The sequence below is a fragment of the Bombina bombina genome, chromosome 3 (assembly GCF_027579735.1).
Source record: "Bombina bombina isolate aBomBom1 chromosome 3, aBomBom1.pri, whole genome shotgun sequence".
Taxonomy (NCBI): Eukaryota; Metazoa; Chordata; class Amphibia; order Anura; family Bombinatoridae; genus Bombina; species Bombina bombina.
Window position 1 is genome coordinate 1,127,596,457 of NC_069501.1, and position 18,564 is coordinate 1,127,615,020.

Sequence of the window (18,564 nt, forward strand, 5' to 3'; positions counted from 1 at the left end):
TTTCCAGTTCTGAGCTTGGAAGTCTCGGACCCCTGTTGGGCTAGTCCTGCAGGCTGTCCATTCTTCCTGGGCGATAACCAACGGGTTGCCTTATCTTTTATTTTAATCTGGTGAGGATGATTCTAAAGCTCATGTTGTTGTGTGATGTTTCCTTCGGGAACTTTCTTCTCTGGAATTGATACTTGCGATTTTGTGGTCGCACACTGTTTACTTTTACAAGAGTGAGGACGTAATAATCCTATGTTCTGTCTGATGGCTCTTTATCCCTCCATCTTGGGGGAGACTCTATGTGGCCTTGACAGTGCTGGAGCCCTTGGTTTCAGGCTGGTCCTGAATGGGTACAAATCCTTCTGTCTTTGAGGCCTAGTTCAGAGACGTAGCGCCTTTTAATGTCCGGCTGGTCCAGTGAGGGCGCCTAGTGATCACAATATAATTTGTGTTGTTTACTTGTTATTTTACAAGCTTCAACTAGCATCCTAAGAGGGCTTGATGGTCCGTGGTTGATTACGGGCATGGGGGATTGGTTCAGTCGTCATTCGCCTTTCGATCTAGTGGTCCGGGACTCTGTTAAGATCCGCGGTAATAGAGAAATTGCGTGACTTTGTTGCGGCCTAGCACCTTGTTGTGGGGGTATTGACCTCTGGCCAAGGGTGTTCTCTTTCCTTTGGGCTGGGAATTACGAGTGAGTCCTGTACCCGTTCTCCGGGTTCTCTGGTTATCATCCCCTGTGAGGTCTGATTGCTTCAGATGGGGTATCTTGAGTTCCCTGGGGGTGTCGTTCGTTCTAGGACGATTCTGGGTCCCGGGTCCAGGGTTCTTGGCTTGGATCCTTCTTGGATGTATGGAGACTTATGATCCCGTGTTCACATCCACCTTCGGGTACTGGTTATAAACTTTAAGGCCTGACTTGTCCTTCGGACGGAGTGTGCTCCTCTTCATGGGGAGTTTTTTCTCTGTTGGGTCAACAGTGGTGTCTGAATGATTTTTTCATTCGGTCCGTGTTTTGATCATACTATGGCTTCATGTCTTGTGGACATGTTCACTGTTCTTATCTGTGCCCTTCCCTTTTGAGGGGATAGTTTGTCTTCCTTATAAGATGGGGTTTCCTCTCTCTGGAGGGTCAATGTCCTGCCCTGTTTGTAGGAGGTTGGATCAGGTGTCTTATATTCTGTAAGAGGCAGCATCTGCTGTTCTGTGGGATCTGTTCCACCTGTTGGAAAATTATCTCTCTACGTAGAGACTGTCTAAGAGAGTTGCGACAAGTCTTCCTATGGATCTTTTGCACTTTTCTCTGTTCCAGGTCCTAGGGGGTTCTCCTTGGGAGTGCCTTATTTTGGAGGAGTGGATTGGGTTGGCACCCAAGCTCTGTTAGGGTGGGTGAGTCCCCCCTTTTTCTTTTCATTCCCTGGGAGCTTGGGGTCTTTCTGTCCCCCTTGTCTATCAGACATGTCTGTCACTTGGGCTGGTCTAGTGTTGGAGCAGGATCTAAGTTCTGTTGCTCTGCTGTTTCATCCTCGGCGCACTTGAGGTATCGTAAGCCTCTTTGAGGTTTCTCCTTTCTCCACGTTCAAGATTTGTGGGAAGGACTGGCGGCTCTTAGATAGCCTGCAACTTTATCTGCTGGTTAGTGGATACTTAGCAATCTGAAGGATCCTATCTCCAGCTGCTTTCTACTTGCCCTGCAAGTATTTAAGTTTCAGAGTCATTTTTAGATGACTGCAGCGTGCAGTGTTTTTGCTTCAGGTGTTGTTTCGTCAGAGCTTTCTGAGCTTGCTGCACAAGGTTTCGTTTCTGAATATTTTGGTATTCTGATCTACCTTTTTGCGACTTGGGAACCTTCGTCTTCAGTTGCTTTCTAGAGTGCAGTTGCACTGTGTTAGGGGAAGATCCTCTCCCTCTTTCAGACTCCCGGCCTTATCCCGTTGTTTCTGTATTCTGGGGTCTGGGCGTTGCCTCCCCTTGTTTGTATGAGACTGGTTGGGTCTCTGTTAGCCTGACCCAGTTTCTCTTTTTTTTTGCTCTGTTTGTGCCCTTTTACTCACTCTTTCCTCCTTTCGAGGTTGATAAAATGAGCAGCACTTTGAGTCCCTTAAGGTACAATCATGTTTTCTCCGTCTCTTTTCTTCTTTGTGGAAGAATACGGTAGTTTGTTTCCTTTCTTTAGTAAGGGGTGTGTTGTTTGGAGACCGACTGCTGGGCGGAGGTGTCTCTTGGAGGCTGTTGACTCAGTCGAGTCTTGTTCCTGCAGTCTCTAGCAAGGCTTGTGGACTATCTGCGGGTCAGTGTCCTTGGGCCTTTTCCTTTTTTCAAAGTTGTTCTCGGCTTCGGACGAAGCGGGATTTTGTTGGGTAGCCACCAATCAGCAAGCACTACCCAGGATGCTAAACCAAAAATATGACTGCTCCTAAGCTTACATTTCTGCTTTTTTTTAAATAAAGATACAAAGAGAATGACAGAAAATTGATACTAGGAGTAAAATAGAAAGTTGCTTAAAATTGCATGCTCTATATGAATCATGAAAGAAAAAAAAAATTGGGTTCAGTATCCGTTTAAGTGTTATTTGTGTGTGTCCCCACTATTTTTGTATAGATGTTACAAGAAACTGCTGAAACACCCTATTTGTCACCCATGTGTCTGTATTGTCTGCACTGTTTTGCACTGTCACCTATGTGCCCTGCACTGTACTGTTCTGCCCTTTCACCTGTGTCTAACATATTCTGTGCTGCACTTTTCTACTCTGTCAACTGTGTGCCCTGCACTGTACTGTTCTTCTTTGTAACTTATATGTCCTGCACTGTATTGTTCTTCATTGTAACTTGTATGTTCTGCACTCTTGTTCTCATGTGTAACTTGTATGTCCTGCACTGTATTGTTCTTTTTGTAACTCGTATGTCCTGCACTGTATTTTTCTCATTTGTAACTTGTATGCCCTGCACAGTTTTGTTCTCATTTGTAACTTGTATGCCCTGCACTGTATTGTTCTCATTTGTAATTTGTATGCCCTGCAATGTATTGTTCTCATGTGTAACTTGTATGTCCTGCACTGTGTTGTTCTTTTTGTAACTCGTATGTCCTGCACTGTATTGTTCTTTTTGTAACTCGTATGTCCTGCACTGTATTTTTCTCATTTGTAACTCGTATGTCCTGCACTGTATTTTTCTCATTTGTAACTTGTATGCCCTGCACAGTTTTGTTCTCATTTGTAACTTGTATGCCCTGCACTGTATTGTTCTCATTTGTAATTTGTATGCCCTGCACTGTATTGTTCTCATTTGTAACTTGTATGCCCTGCACTGTATTGTTCTCATTTGTAACTTGTATGCCCTGAACTGTATTGTTCTCAATTGTAACTTGTATGCCCTGCACTGTATTGTTCTCATTTGTAACTTGTATGCCCTGCACTGTATTGTTCTCATTTGTAACTTGTATGCCCTGCACTGTATTGTTCTCATTTGTAACTTGTATGCCCTGCACTGTATTGTTCTCATTTGTAACTTGTATGCCCTGCACTGTATTGTTCTCATTTGTAATTTGTATGCCCTGCACTGTATTGTTCTCATTTGTAATTTGTATGCCCTGCACTGTATTGTTCTCATTTGTAACTTGTATGCCCTGCACTGTATTGTTCTCATTTGTAACTTGTATGCCCTGCACTGTATTGTTCTCATTTGTAATTTGTATGCCCTGCACTGTATTGTTCTCCTTTGTAACTTGTATGCCCTGCACTGTATTGTTCTCATTTGTAATTTGTATGCCCTGCACTGTATTGTTCTCATTTGTAATTTGTTAGCCCTGCACTGTATTGTTCTAATTTGTAACTTGTATGCCCTGCACTGTATTGTTCTTTGTAATTTGTATGTCCTGCACTGTATTGGTCTCATTTGTAACTTGTATGTCCTGCACTGTATTGTTCTTATTGTATTGTGTGTTTTCTGTAATGTTCTGTTCTATTGTCATCTGTTAATTTTTTTTTTGACATCTGCTCTTGTGCCATGTGTGTCTCTCTGTCCTTACATCTGCAGTTCTGTCACCTGTGTGATTATGACTAGAGCTGTGCTGTTCTGTCTTTGATTGTATCTGGTTCCTACTTCCTGTACTCAGCTCTTCTGTCTCACTTCTGAGCTTTTGCTGACTCTGTTGCGCTCTCCTCTTTTGTGACTGTTGAATGTGATGATTGTGCACTGTTGTTTTATTACTCTAATAATAAATATATTTAATGATTGTTGTAACTTTATGGGAGGAGCTCTAAGCACATATGTATGATACTACCAAGGGAGCACAGCTCCAAAAGTTCAAACAATATAGTCCAGACCAGCACTCACAAAGCACATAATAATTACCATAGACTAGTACATATGGGTCTCCCCTATAGACCCTCTTATTATCCATATGCAAGTAAAGTGAAGGTTACACTTTAGGGGTTGTGACAAAACTCTTTTATCAAAGCTCAGGAAATCAGCAATGTGCCCCTTTATTCATCTAACAATATTTAAAGGGACGGTGAATAAAAAATTGGACTTTAATAATTAAAATAAAAAAAAATGCAATTTTAAACAACTTTACATTTTACTTCTGTTATCTAATTTACTTTGTTCTTTTTGTATCCTTTATTTCCCAGTTAAACTCAGGAGCAGCAATGGACTGCTGGAAACTAGCTGCTGATTGGAGGCTACATATCTATGCCTCATGTCATTGGCTATTATAAATGTAATAATATAAGTAAATTATAAAGTTGTTTAAATACTATGTTGTATCTGAACCATGAAAGAAAATGTTGGGTTTTATGTCCCTTTTAAAACAGTAAAAACCCATCCCAATAAAAAGGTAACCAATCATCTGTGTTCTGATAGGCGTGACTTCTTATGCCCTCACATTATTTCTTCCATCTTTGTAACCCTTGCCCACCTTTTCAGATAGATTAGACTGTTTTAAACACCTAATGAAAACTGCTTTCTAAAAAGGCAGACGCTAAACATAACCCTGTATAGTACATAGTTGAATTGTTTACCTGTATAAATATATTCTTCCTCAGGCCCCTATTATAAATGTTGTTGAAGGTTAAATAAAGGGAATTCAATTCTCTATTTAAGCCTTTTGGATGCATAGTATCAAATCTCCATATCCATTTGGCTTCTCTGTACAATAAGGTCTCTAAATCTATCTCCACCCCTTGACATCATATGCAACCGATTAATCACCATAAAAGAGTCTTTCATAACTCTGAATGCAACCTTCATATTACTTGCTTACAGCTCTAAACATTGTCACCCTGTCCCCCAGTAATCTGTTGTACTGATCCCTCTCATTTGTGTGACTGTCCCCTACACTCAGCATTCATACCTCTGTCATGTAATTATCTGCAGCACTCTGCTACACTCATCCCTTTCATTTATGTGACTACCCCCAGCACTCTGCTGCACTCACCACTCTTATTCATGTGATTGTCCCCAGCATTATTCTGCACTCACCACTCTCATTCATGTGACTGTCCCCAGCATTATTCTGCACTCACCACTCTCATTCATGTGACTGTCCCCAGCATTATTCTGCACTCACCACTCTCATTCACGCGACTGTCCCCAGCACTCTACTGCACTCACCACACTCATTCATGTGATTGTCCCCAGCACTCTACTGCACTCGCCACTCATTTATGTGACTGTCCCCATCACTCTACTGTACTCAACACTCTTATTTATGTGTCTGTCCCCAGCACTCTAATGCACTCACCACTCATTTATTTGACTGTCCCTCACCACGCTCATTCATGTGACTGTCCCCAGCAGTCTACTGCACTCACCACTCTCATTCATGTGACTGTCCCCAGCACTCTACTGCACTCCCCACTCTCATTCATGTGACTGCCCCCAGCACTCTACTGCACTCACCACTCTCATTTATGTGATCTCCACCAGCACTCTGCTGCACTCACCACTCTTATTCATGTGATTGTCCCCAGCATTATTCTGATCTCACCAATCTCATTCACGTGACTGTCCCCAGCACTCTACTGCACTCACCACTCTCATTCACGTGACTATCCCCAGCACTCTACTGCACTCACCACTCTCATTCATGTGATTGTCCCCAGCACTCTACTGCACTCGCCACTCATTTATGTGACTGTCCACATCACTCTACTGTACTCAACACTCTCATTTATGTGTCTGTCCCCAGCACTCTAATGCACTCACAACTCTCATTCATGTGACTGTCCCCAGCACTCTACTGCACTCACCACTCATTTATGTGACTGCCCCCAGCACTCTACTGCACTCACCACTCTCATTTATGTGATCTCCACCAGCACTCTGCTGCACTCACCACTCTTATTCATGTGATTGTCCCCAGCATTATTCTGATCTCACCAATCTCATTCACGTGACTGTCCCCAGCACTCTACTGCACTCACCACTCTCATTCACGTGACTATCCCCAGCACTCTACTGCACTCACCACTCTCATTCATGTGATTGTCCCCAGCACTCTACTGCACTCGCCACTCATTTATGTGACTGTCCACATCACTCTACTGTACTCAACACTCTCATTTATGTGTCTGTCCCCAGCACTCTAATGCACTCACAACTCTCATTCATGTGACTGTCCCCAGCACTCTACTGCACTCACCACTCATTTATGTGACTGTCCCTCACCACGCTCATTCATGTGACTGTCCCCAGCACTCTACTGCACTCACCACTTTCATTCATGTGACTGTCCCCAGCACTATACTGCACTCCCCACTCTCATTCATGTGACTGCCCCCAGCACTCTACTGCACTCACCACTCTCATTTATGTGATCTCCCCCAGCACTCTACTGCACTCACCACTCATTTATGTGACTGTCCCCATCACTCTATATTACTACCCTAGCACTCTACTGCATTCACCACTTTCATTTATGTGACTGTCCCCAGCATTCTAATGCACTCACTCATTTATGTGACTGTCCCCATCATTTATGTTACTATCCCTAGCACTCTATTGCATTCACTACTTTCATTTATGTGACTGTCCCCAGCATTCTACTGCACTCACCACTCTCATTTATGTGACTGTCCCCATCACTCTACTGCACTCACCACTCTCATTAATGTGACTGTCCCCAGCACTCTACTGCACACACCACTCTCATTTATGTTACTATCCCTAGCACTCTACTGCACTCACCACTCTCATTTATGTGACTGTCCCCAGCATTCTAATGCACTCACCACTCTCATTCATTTGACTGTCCCCAGCACTCTACTGCACTCACCACTCTCATTTATGTGACTACCCCCAGCACTCTCATTTATGTTACTATCCCTAGCACTCTACTGCACTCACCACTCTCATTCATGTGACTGTCCCCAGCACTCTACTGCACTCACCACTCTCATTCATGTGACTGTCCCCCAGCACTCTACTGCACTCACCACTCTCATTCATGTGATTGTCCCCAGCACTCTACTGCACTCGCCACTCATTTATGTGACTGTCCCCATCACTCTACTGCACTCACCACTCTCATTTATGTGACAGTCCCCATCACTCTACTGCACTCACCACTCTCATTCATGTGACTGTCCCCAGCACTCTACTGCACTCACCACTCTCATTCATGTGACTGTCCCCAGCACTCTACTGCACTCACCACTCTCATTCATGTGACTGTCCCCAGCACTCTACTGCACTCACCATTCTCATTCATGTGACTGTCCCCAGCAATCTACTGCACTCACCACTCTCATTTATGTGACGGTCCCCATCACTCTACTGCACTCACCACTCTCATTAATGTGACTGTCTCCAGCTCTCTACTGCACACACCACTCTCATTTATGTTACTATCCCTAGCACTCTACTGCACTCACCACTCTCATTTATGTGACTGTCCCCAGCATTCTAATGCACTCACCACTCTCATTCATTTGACTGTCCCCAGCACTCTACTGCACTCACCACTCTCATTTATGTGACATCCACATAACTCTACTGCACTCACCACTCTCATTCATGTGACTGTCCCCAGCACTCTACTGCACTCACCACTCTCATTTATGTGACTATCCCCAGCACTCTACTGCACTCACCACTCTCATTTATGTGACTGCCCCCAGCACTCTCATTTATGTTACTATCCCTAGTACTCTACTGCACTCACCACTCTCATTCATGTGACTGTCCCCTGCACTCTACTGCACTCACCACTCTCATTCATGTGACTGTCCCCAGCACTCTACTGCACTCACCACTCTCATTCATGTGATTGTCCCCAGCACTCTACTGCACTCGCCATTCATTTATGTGACTGTCCCCATCACTCTACTGCACTCACCACTCTCATTTATGTGACTGTACTCAGCACTCTACTGCACTCACCACTCTCATTCATGTGACTGTCCCCAGCACTCTACTGCACTCACCACTCTCATTCATGTGACTGTCCCCAGCACTCTACTGCACTCACCATTCTCATTCATGTGACTGTCCCCAGCACTCTACTGCACTCACTCATTTATGTGACTGTCCCCTGCACTCTACTGCACTCACCACTCTCATTCATTTGACTGTCCCCAGCACTCTACTGCACTCACCACTCTCATTTATGTGATGTCCACATCACTCTACTGCACTTACCACTCTCATTCATGTGACTGTCCCCAGCACTCTACTGCACTCACCACTCTCATTTATGTGACTGCCCCCAGCACTCTGCTGCACTCACCACTTTCATTTAAGTGACTATCCCCAGCACTCTACTGCACTCACCATTCTCATTCATGTGACTGTCCCCAGCACTCTACTGCGCTCACTCATTTATGTGACTGTCCCCTGCACTCTACTGCACTCACCACTCTCATTCATTTGACTGTCCCCAGCACTCTACTGCACTCACCACTCTCATTTATGTGATGTCCACATCACTCTACTGCACTCACCACTCTCATTCATGTGACTGTCCCCAGCACTCTACTGCACTCACCACTCTCATTTATGTGACTATCCCCAGCACTCTACTGCACTCACCACTCTCATTTATGTGACTGCCCCCAGCACTCTGCTGCACTCACCACTTTCATTTAAGTGACTATCCTCAGCACTCTACTGCACTCACCAATCTTATATATGTGACTGTCCCCAACACTCTGCTGCACTCACCACTCTCATTAATGTGACTGTCCCCAGCTCTCACCAGTCTCCTTTGAGCTCCTACACATTTGTTTATTTTATTGGTGACTTTCCTTCCTACTCTCTGTTACACTCATCTGTGAATGTTCCCTACAATCCTCACTTTGTATATTGTATGTGTTTTATCATTTGCTGCTAATTACCAGGATCTCTCTCCTCCCTCTGTCTGCATCTCTCATGTAGATCTTCTTTGCCTCCTCCTACTTCATTCCCTCCCTATCATCAGAATCTCCTCCCTCTCTCTTTATCTGCCATCTCCATCTCTCTTCTGGCTACTCCCTCTCTGTACATCTCTCATCTCCATCTCATCATTGTCTCCTCCCTCTGGTTTCACCTGACAGGCACACAGCATTCTCTCCTCCTCTTCTGTCATCTCCAGAGTGCTGCTGTGTTTGTATCCCTCCCCTGTCTCTCTGCTGTTCTAACATCCCTCCCCTGTGATCTGTGTGTTCCCGGCAGGTCCGGGCTATTCCTCTTCTGGATACAAGAAAGCAGATGATGAGATGTCCGGAGCCACGTCTAGTGCTGACTTAGGGGATGCAGCTGCCCGCATCATCCTCATCAATCTACCCCAGACCTGCAAGTTCAGGGATAACCGAGTCAGGTAAGAAGGCAGCTCCAGTGGGCTGGTGGTTGTGTGAGATTGCAACAAGAGCTCAGAAATCAGAGAACTGAGCTGTGGCTGCTAATAGACACATGCTTCTACTGTAACTGCTACTGCCCTGCTAGTGTGAGAGAAGCCACTATATAGAGATTAGTATAACTGCTCCTGACCTGCTAGTGTGAGAGAAACCACTATATACAGATTAGTATAACTGCTCCTGACCTGCTAGTGTGAGAGAAACCACTATATACAGATTAGTATAACTGCTCCTGACCTGCTAGTGTGAGAGAAACCACTATATACAGATTAGTATAACTGCACCTGACCTGCTAGTGTGAGAGAAGCCACATTATAGAGATTAGTATAACTGCACCTGACCTGCCAGTGTGAGAGAAACCACTATATAGAGATTAGTATAACTGCACCTGACCTGCCAGTGTGAGAGAAGCCACTATGTACAGATTAGTATAACTGCACCTGACCTGTCAGTGTTAGAGAAACCACTATATAGAGATTAGTATAACTGCTACTGACCTGCTAGTGTGAGAGAAGCCACATTATAGAGATTAGTATAAATGCACCTGACCTGCCAGTGTGAGAGAAGCCACTATATAGAGATTAGTATAACTGCACCTGACCTACCAGTGTGAGAGAAACCACTATATAGAGATTAGTATAACTGCTACTGACCTGCCAGTGTGAGAGAAACCACTATATAGAGATTAGTATAACTGCTACTGACCTGCCAGTGTGAGAGAAACCACTATATAGAGATTAGTATAACTGCACCTGACCTGTCAGTGTTAGAGAAACCACTATATAGAGATTAGTATAACTGCTACTGACCTGCCAGTGTGAGAGAAACCACTATATAGAGATTAGTATAACTGCTCCTGACCTGCTAGTGTGAGAGAAGCCACATTATAGAGATTAGTATAACTGCACCTGACCTGCCAGTGTGAGAGAAGCCACTATATAGAGATTAGTATAACTGCACCTGACCTACCAGTGTGAGAGAAACCACTATATAGAGATTAGTATAACTGCACCTGACCTGCCAGTGTGAGAGAAGCCACATTATAGAGATTAGTATAAATGCACCTGACCTGCCAGTGTGAGAGAAGCCACTATATAGAGATTAGTATAACTGCTCCTGACCTGCTAGTGTGAGAGAAGCCACATTATAGAGATTAGTATAAATGCACCTGACCTGCCAGTGTGAGAGAAGCCACTATATAGAGATTAGTATAACTGCACCTGACCTACCAGTGTGAGAGAAACCACTATATAGAGATTAGTATAACTGCTCCTGACCTGCTAGTGTGAGAGAAGCCACATTATAGAGATTAGTATAACTGCACCTGACCTGCCAGTGTGAGAGAAACCACTATATAGAGATTAGTATAACTGCACCTGACCTGCCAGTGTGAGAGAAACCACTATATAGAGATTAGTATAACTGCACCTGACCTGTCAGTGTGAGAGAAACCACTATATAGAGATTAGTATAACTGCACCTGACCTGCTAGTGTGAGAGAAACCACTATATAGAGATTAGTATAACTGCACCTGACCTGCCAGTGTGAGAGAAACCACTATATAGAGATTAGTATAACTGCTCCTGACCTGTCAGTGTGAGAGAAGCCACTATATAGAGATTAGTATAACTGCACCTGACCTGCCAGTGTGAGAGAAACCACTATATAGAGATTAGTATAACTGCACCTGACCTGCCAGTTTGAGAGAAGCCACTATGTACAGATTAGTATAACTGCACCTGACCTGCCAGTGTGATAGAAGCCACTATATACAGATTAGTATAACTGCTCCTGACCTACCAGTGTGAGAGAAGCCACTATAAAGAGATTAGTATAACTGCACCTGACCTGCTAGTGTGAGAGAAACCACTATATAGAGATTAGTATAACTGCACCTGACCTGCTAGTGTGAGAGAAACCACTATATAGAGATTAGTATAACTGCACCTGACCTGCCAGTGTGAGAGAAACCACTATATAGAGATTAGTATAACTGCACCTGACCTGCCAGTGTGAGAGAAGCCACTATATAGAGATTAGTATAACTGCACCTGACCTGCCAGTGTGAGAGAAACCACTATATAGAGATTAGTATAACTGCTCCTGACCTGCTAGTGTGAGAGAAACCACTATATAGAGATTAGTATAACTGCACCTGACCTGCCAGTGTGAGAGAAGCCACAATATAGAGATTAGTATAACTACACCTGACCTGCCAGTGTGAGAGAAGCCACTATATAGAGATTAGTATAACTGCACCTGACCTACCAGTGTGAGAGAAGCCACTATATAGAGATTAGTGTAACTGCACCTGACCTGCCAGTGTGAGAGAAACCACTATATAGAGATTAGTATAACTGCACCTGACCTGCTAGTGTGAGAGAAGCCACTATATATAGATTAGTATAACTGCACCTGACCTACTAGTGTGAGAGAAACCACTATATAGAGATTAGTATAACTGCACCTGACCTGCCAGTGTGAGAGAAACCACTATATAGAGATTAGTATAACTGCACCTGACCTGCTAGTGTGAGAGAAGCCACTATATAGAGATTAGTATAACTGCACCTGACTTGCTAGTGTGAGAGAAACCACTATATAGAGATTAGTATAACTGCACCGGACCTGCTAGTGTGAGAGAAACCACTATATAGAGATTAGTATAAATGCACCTGACCTGCTAGTGTGAGAGAAGCCACTATATAGAGATTAGTATAACTGCACCTGACCTGCCAGTGTGAGAGAAACCACTATATAGAGATTAGTATAACTGCACCTGACCTGCTAGTGTGAGAGAAACCACTATATAGAGATTAGTATAACTGCACCTGACCTGCTAGTGTGAGAGAAACCACTATATAGAGAATAGTATAACTGCACCTGACCTGCTAGTGTGAGAGAAGCCACTATATAGAGATTAGTATAACTGCACCTGACCTGCCAGTGTGAGAGAAACCACTATATAGAGATTAGTATAACTGCACCTGACCTGTCAGTGTGAGAGAAGCCACTATATAGAGATTATTATAACTGCACCTGACCTGCTAGTGTGAGAGAAACCACTATATAGAGATTAGTATAACTGCACCTGACCTACCAGTGTGAGAGAAGCCACTATATAGAGATTAGTATAACTGCACCTGACCTGCCAGTGTGAGAGAAGCCACTATATAGAGATTTGTATAACTGCACCTGACCTGTCAGTGTGAGAGAAACCACTATATAGAGATTAGTATAACTGCTCCTGACCTGTCAGTGTGAGAGAAACCACTATATAGAGATTAGTATAACTGCACCTGACCTACTAGTGTGAGAGAAGCCACTATATAGAGATTAGTATAACTGCACCTGACCTACCAGTGTGAGAGAAGCCACTATATAGAGATTAGTATAACTGCACCTGACCTACCAGTGTGAGAGAAGCCACTATATAGAGATTAGTATAACTGCACCTGACCTACCAGTGTGAGAGAAGCCACTGTCTACACATTTCTCTCACTGCTATTTCCCTGCCAGTGTTAGAGATGCCACTATGTACACATTATTGTCACTGCTATTGCCTTGACAGTGTTAGAGATGCCACTATGTACACATTACTGTCACTGCAAGATTCCACTATGTAAAGTATTTTTAATATAACTTCTCTGCCTGCTAATTTGGAGAGATGGCACCATATAGAGATTATTGTGACCACTCCTGTCCTTTCAGTATGTCTATTTGTACAGATAGGTCTGCCAGGGTGAGAGATGCCAATATGTATAGATTACTGTTTCTGCTACTGCCCTGTCAGGGTGAGAGATGCCAATATGTACAGATCAGTCACTGTTCTTGCCCAGCCAGTGTGAAAGGATGCCAACTTGAAATTATTAGTGTGGCTGCTCCCATCTTGCCTGTGAATAGGCTCAGAGAATCCCTCATCCAATCCTTGCACACTATTTCACTCTTTACACTTGGACCAAGCTAAACCAGAAACTTCTTGCAGGGAAAATCATAGCTAACTGTACTTTGGTTGCTGTTGTTTATAACAATGATGGTACATGAAAAAGAGAATAGTGCATTTTCTAAACAAAATTCACCATATATGCATTGCCTTATGTGGTTAAGAGTAAGGGAATATATAAGCCGAATTACTGGATGTGTTTACGTCTTTTATATTTTTAATTGGAGCTCTGGTGAGAATTATACTATACTTGCACTATTGTGAAATTATAATGTATTCATTGTTAACTGAAAAAAGTATGGACTGTAAATATTATCAATATTTTCAAGGGGTTACTTTGGGTAGATCTCAAAGTGTCCTTAGGGTTTTGACAATGCACAATAGAAATATGTCAGACTAGCTTGCCATTTTCGTATTTCCCCATGCAGCTGTTCCTTTCTTTGGTTGCTCATTGATCTTAGGATCAGGTAGTATGTATTACTGTGGGAGTAACTGCTACTGTTTTTTTATATAGTTGTAGTAAATCCTTAGTGGGATTCCCACCCAATTTGGTTTGGGGTAGCTGCTTATGTCACTGAATGTGCACACAATTTGCTTCTGGGAGAGCTAGGAAATACACAGAGTTTCAGTTGATTCTGGGAGTGCTGTCTGGGGTATAGAATTTAGAGATGTGCATCCAACCCTGTGCCATATGTGTGTGTGTGTGTGTGTGTGTGTGTGTGTGTGTGTATGTATATATATATATATATATATATGTATATATATATATCTAGACTTAAAGAAACTGAAAGAAACATTGGGGGACACTGTCGTGACCCCACAAAAGCCAGGGATTTCAGCACTCAAAATTTATATGAAATAACTTGGTCAATCACAGACATTATTAATTTAATCAAAAAATGAAATTTATTTTGGTCATTTTCACTCCGGTTTTTGTACTGAGTTAACCCTATGTGAGCTGGCCAGCTTTTTTATACTTACTATACATATTGTATTTAAGATTTACAAGATTATTTGCATATAATAAATAATTTTGCATTTAATGTGTATGTGGTTTCGTTTAGGGGACCCAGCTGTTGTGTAATTTGCACCGGAGTGAAAATGCCCAAAATAAATTTCATTTTTTTAATTAAATTAATCATGTCTGTGATTGACTAAGTTATTTCATATAAATTTTGAGTGCTGAAATCCCTGGCTTATGTGGGGTCACGACAGTGTCCCCCATTGTTTCTTTCTGTTTCTTTAAGTCTAGATACGTGTTTTACAGGGCCTGCACCAAATTAAGAATTTAACCTAATTAAGATAATGTTGAGTCCTCTCCCCATATAACCACTGTGCTTTTATATATATATATATATATATATATATATATATATATATAAAAAAAAATATATATATATATATATATATATATATATATATATATATATATATATATATATATAAAAAGCATAAATCCAAGGAGGAAGATGTCAGCACCCACAGTTCATCAGAATATTTTCTTTATTTCACAGTAACATAGAAGACAAAATATATATATATATGTTTGTGACTATATATATTATATATATATATATATATGTGTGTGTGTGTGTATATATATATATATATATATATATATATATATATATACAGTATATATATGTATGTGTGTGTGTATATATATAAATAAATATATATGTATGTATGTATGTATGTACCGGTATTTATGTATGTATGTATGTATATATATATATATATATAGTCTTTTTAGAAGATTGCTCTGCTCAGCTACTCATTTTTCACTCTAATGCTTCCATGGAAATTCTATATTTTGCTGCAAAACTCATATGCTTGGGATGCCGACAGAACTGACAAACTATTGTTTCACTTCAGCTAAGATACAACTTATTTCTATGCATCCTGCCCAAACAAAAATAAATGAAAATAAATTAAAAACATAATTTATGCTTACCTGATAAATTTATTTCTCTTGTAGTGTATCCAGTCCACGGATCATCCATTACTTATGGGATATTAACTCCTCCCCAACAGGAAGTGCAAGAGGATTCACCCAGCAGAGCTGCTATATAGCTCCTCCCCTAACTGCCATTACCAGTCATTCGACCGAAAACATGCAGAGAAAGGAAAACCATAGGGTGCAGTGGTGACTGTAGTTTAATGGAAAAATTACCTGCCTTAAAGTGACAGGGCGGGCCGTGGACTGGATACACTACAAGAGAAATAAATTTATCAGGTAAGCATAAATTATGTTTTCTCTTGTTAAGTGTATCCAGTCCACGGATCATCCATTACTTATGGGATACCAATACCAAAGCTAAAGTACACGGATGACGGGAGGGACAGACAGGCTCTTTATACGGAAGGAACCACTGCCTGAAGAACCTTTCTCCCAAAAACAGCCTCCGAAGAAGCAAAAGTGTCAAATTTGTAAAATTTGGAAAAAGTATGAAGAGAAGACCAAGTTGCAGCCTTGCAAATCTGTTCAACAGAAGCCTCATTCTTAAAGGCCCAAGTGGAAGCCACAGCTCTAGTAGAATGTGCTGTAATTCTTTCAGGAGGCTGCTGTCCAGCAGTCTCATAGGCTAACCGTATTATGCTACGAAGCCAAAAGGAGAGAGAGGTAGCCGAAGCTTTTTGACCTCTCCTCTGACCAGAATAAACGACAAACAGGGAATACGTTTGTCGAAAATCCTTAGTTGCCTATAGATAAAATTTCAGGGCACGGACTACATCTAGATTGTGTAGCAGACGTTCCTTTTTTGAAGAAGGATTAGGACACAAAGATGGAACCACAATCTCTTGATTGATATTCCTGTTAGTGACCACCTTAGGTAGGAACCCAGGTTTAGTACGCAGAACTACCTTGTCTGAATGAAAAATCAGATAAGGAGAATCACAATGTAAGGCAGATAACTCAGAGACTCTTCGAGCCGAGGAAATCGCCATTAAAAACAGAACTTTCCAAGATAACAACTTGATATCAATGGAATGAAGGGGTTCAAACGGAACCCCCTGTAAAACATTAAGAACTAAGTTCAAACTCCATGGTGGAGCAACAGTTTTAAACACAGGCTTGATCCTAGCTAAAGCCTGACAAAAAGCTTGAACGTCCGGAACTTCTGACAGATGTTTGTGTAAAAGAATGGACAGAGCTGAAATCTGTCCCTTTAAGGAACTAGCGGATAAACCCTTTTCTAAACGTTCTTGTAGAAAAGACAATATCCTCGGAATCCTAACCTTACTCCATGAGTAACTCTTGGATTCGCACCAATATAAGTATTTGCGCCATATCTTATGGTAAATCTTTCTGGTAACAGGCTTCCTAGCCTGTATTAAGGTATCAATAACTGACTCAGAAAAACCACGTTTTGATAAAATCAAGCGTTCAATTTCCAAGCAGTCAGCTTCAGAGAAATTAGATTTTGATGTTTGAAGGGACCCTGGATCAGAAGGTCCTGTTTCAGAGGTAGCGACCAAGGTGGACAGGATGACATGTCCACTAGATCTGCATACCAAGTCCTGCGTGGCCATGCAGGCGCTATTAGAATCACTGATGCTCTCTCCTGTTTGATTCTGGCAATCAATCGAGGAAGCATCGGGAAGGGTGGAAACACATAAGCCATCCCGAAGGTCCAAGGTGCTGTCAAAGCATCTATCAGAACCGCTCCCGGATCCCTGGATCTGGACCCGTAACGAGGAAGCTTGGCGTTCTGTCGAGACGCCATGAGATCTATCTCTGGTTTGCCCCAACGTCGAAGTATTTGGGCAAAGACCTCCGGATGAAGTTCCCACTCCCCCGGATGAAAAGTCTGACGACTTAAGAAATCCGCCTCCCAGTTCTCCACTCCCGGGATGTGGATTGCTGACAGGTGGCAAGAGTGAGACTCTGCCCAGCGAATTATCTTTGATACTTCCATCATTGCTAGGGAGCTTCTTGTCCCTCCCTGATGGTTGATGTAAGCTACAGTCGTGATGTTGTCCGACTGAAACCTGATGAACCCCCGAGTTGTTAACTGGGGCCAAGCCAGAAGGGCATTGAGAACTGCTCTCAATTCCAGAATGTTTATTGGTAGGAGACTCTCCTCCTGATTCCATTGTCCCTGAGCCTTCAGAGAATTCCAGACAGCGCCCCAACCTAGTAGGCTGGCGTCTGTTGTTACAATTGTCCAGTCCGGCCTGCTGAATGGCATCCCCCTGGACAGATGTGGCCGAGAAAGCCACCATAGAAGATAATTTCTGGTCTCTTGATCCAGATTCAGAGTAGGGGACAAGTCTGAGTAATCCCCATTCCACTGACTTAGCATGCACAATTGCAGCGGTCTGAGATGTAGGCGTGCAAAGGGTACTATGTCCATTGCTGCTACCATTAAGCCGATCACCTCCATGCATTGAGCTACTGACGGGTGTTGAATGGAATGAAGGACACGGCATGCATTTTGAAGCTTTGTTAACCTGTCTTCTGTCAGGTAAATCTTCATTTCTACAGAATCTATAAGAGTCCCCAAGAAGGGAACTCTTGTGAGTGGAAAGAGAGAACTCTTCTTTTCGTTCACCTTCCATCCATGCGACCTTAGAAATGCCAGTACTAACTCTGTATGAGACTTGGCAGTTTGAAAGCTTGAAGCTTGTATCAGAATGTCGTCTAGGTACGGAGCTACCGCAATTCCTCGTGGTCTTAGTACCGCCAGAAGAGCACCCAGAACCTTTGTGAAGATTCTCGGAGCCGTAGCCAATCCGAATGGAAGAGCTACAAACTGGTAATGCCTGTCTAGAAAGGCAAACCTTAGATACCGGTAA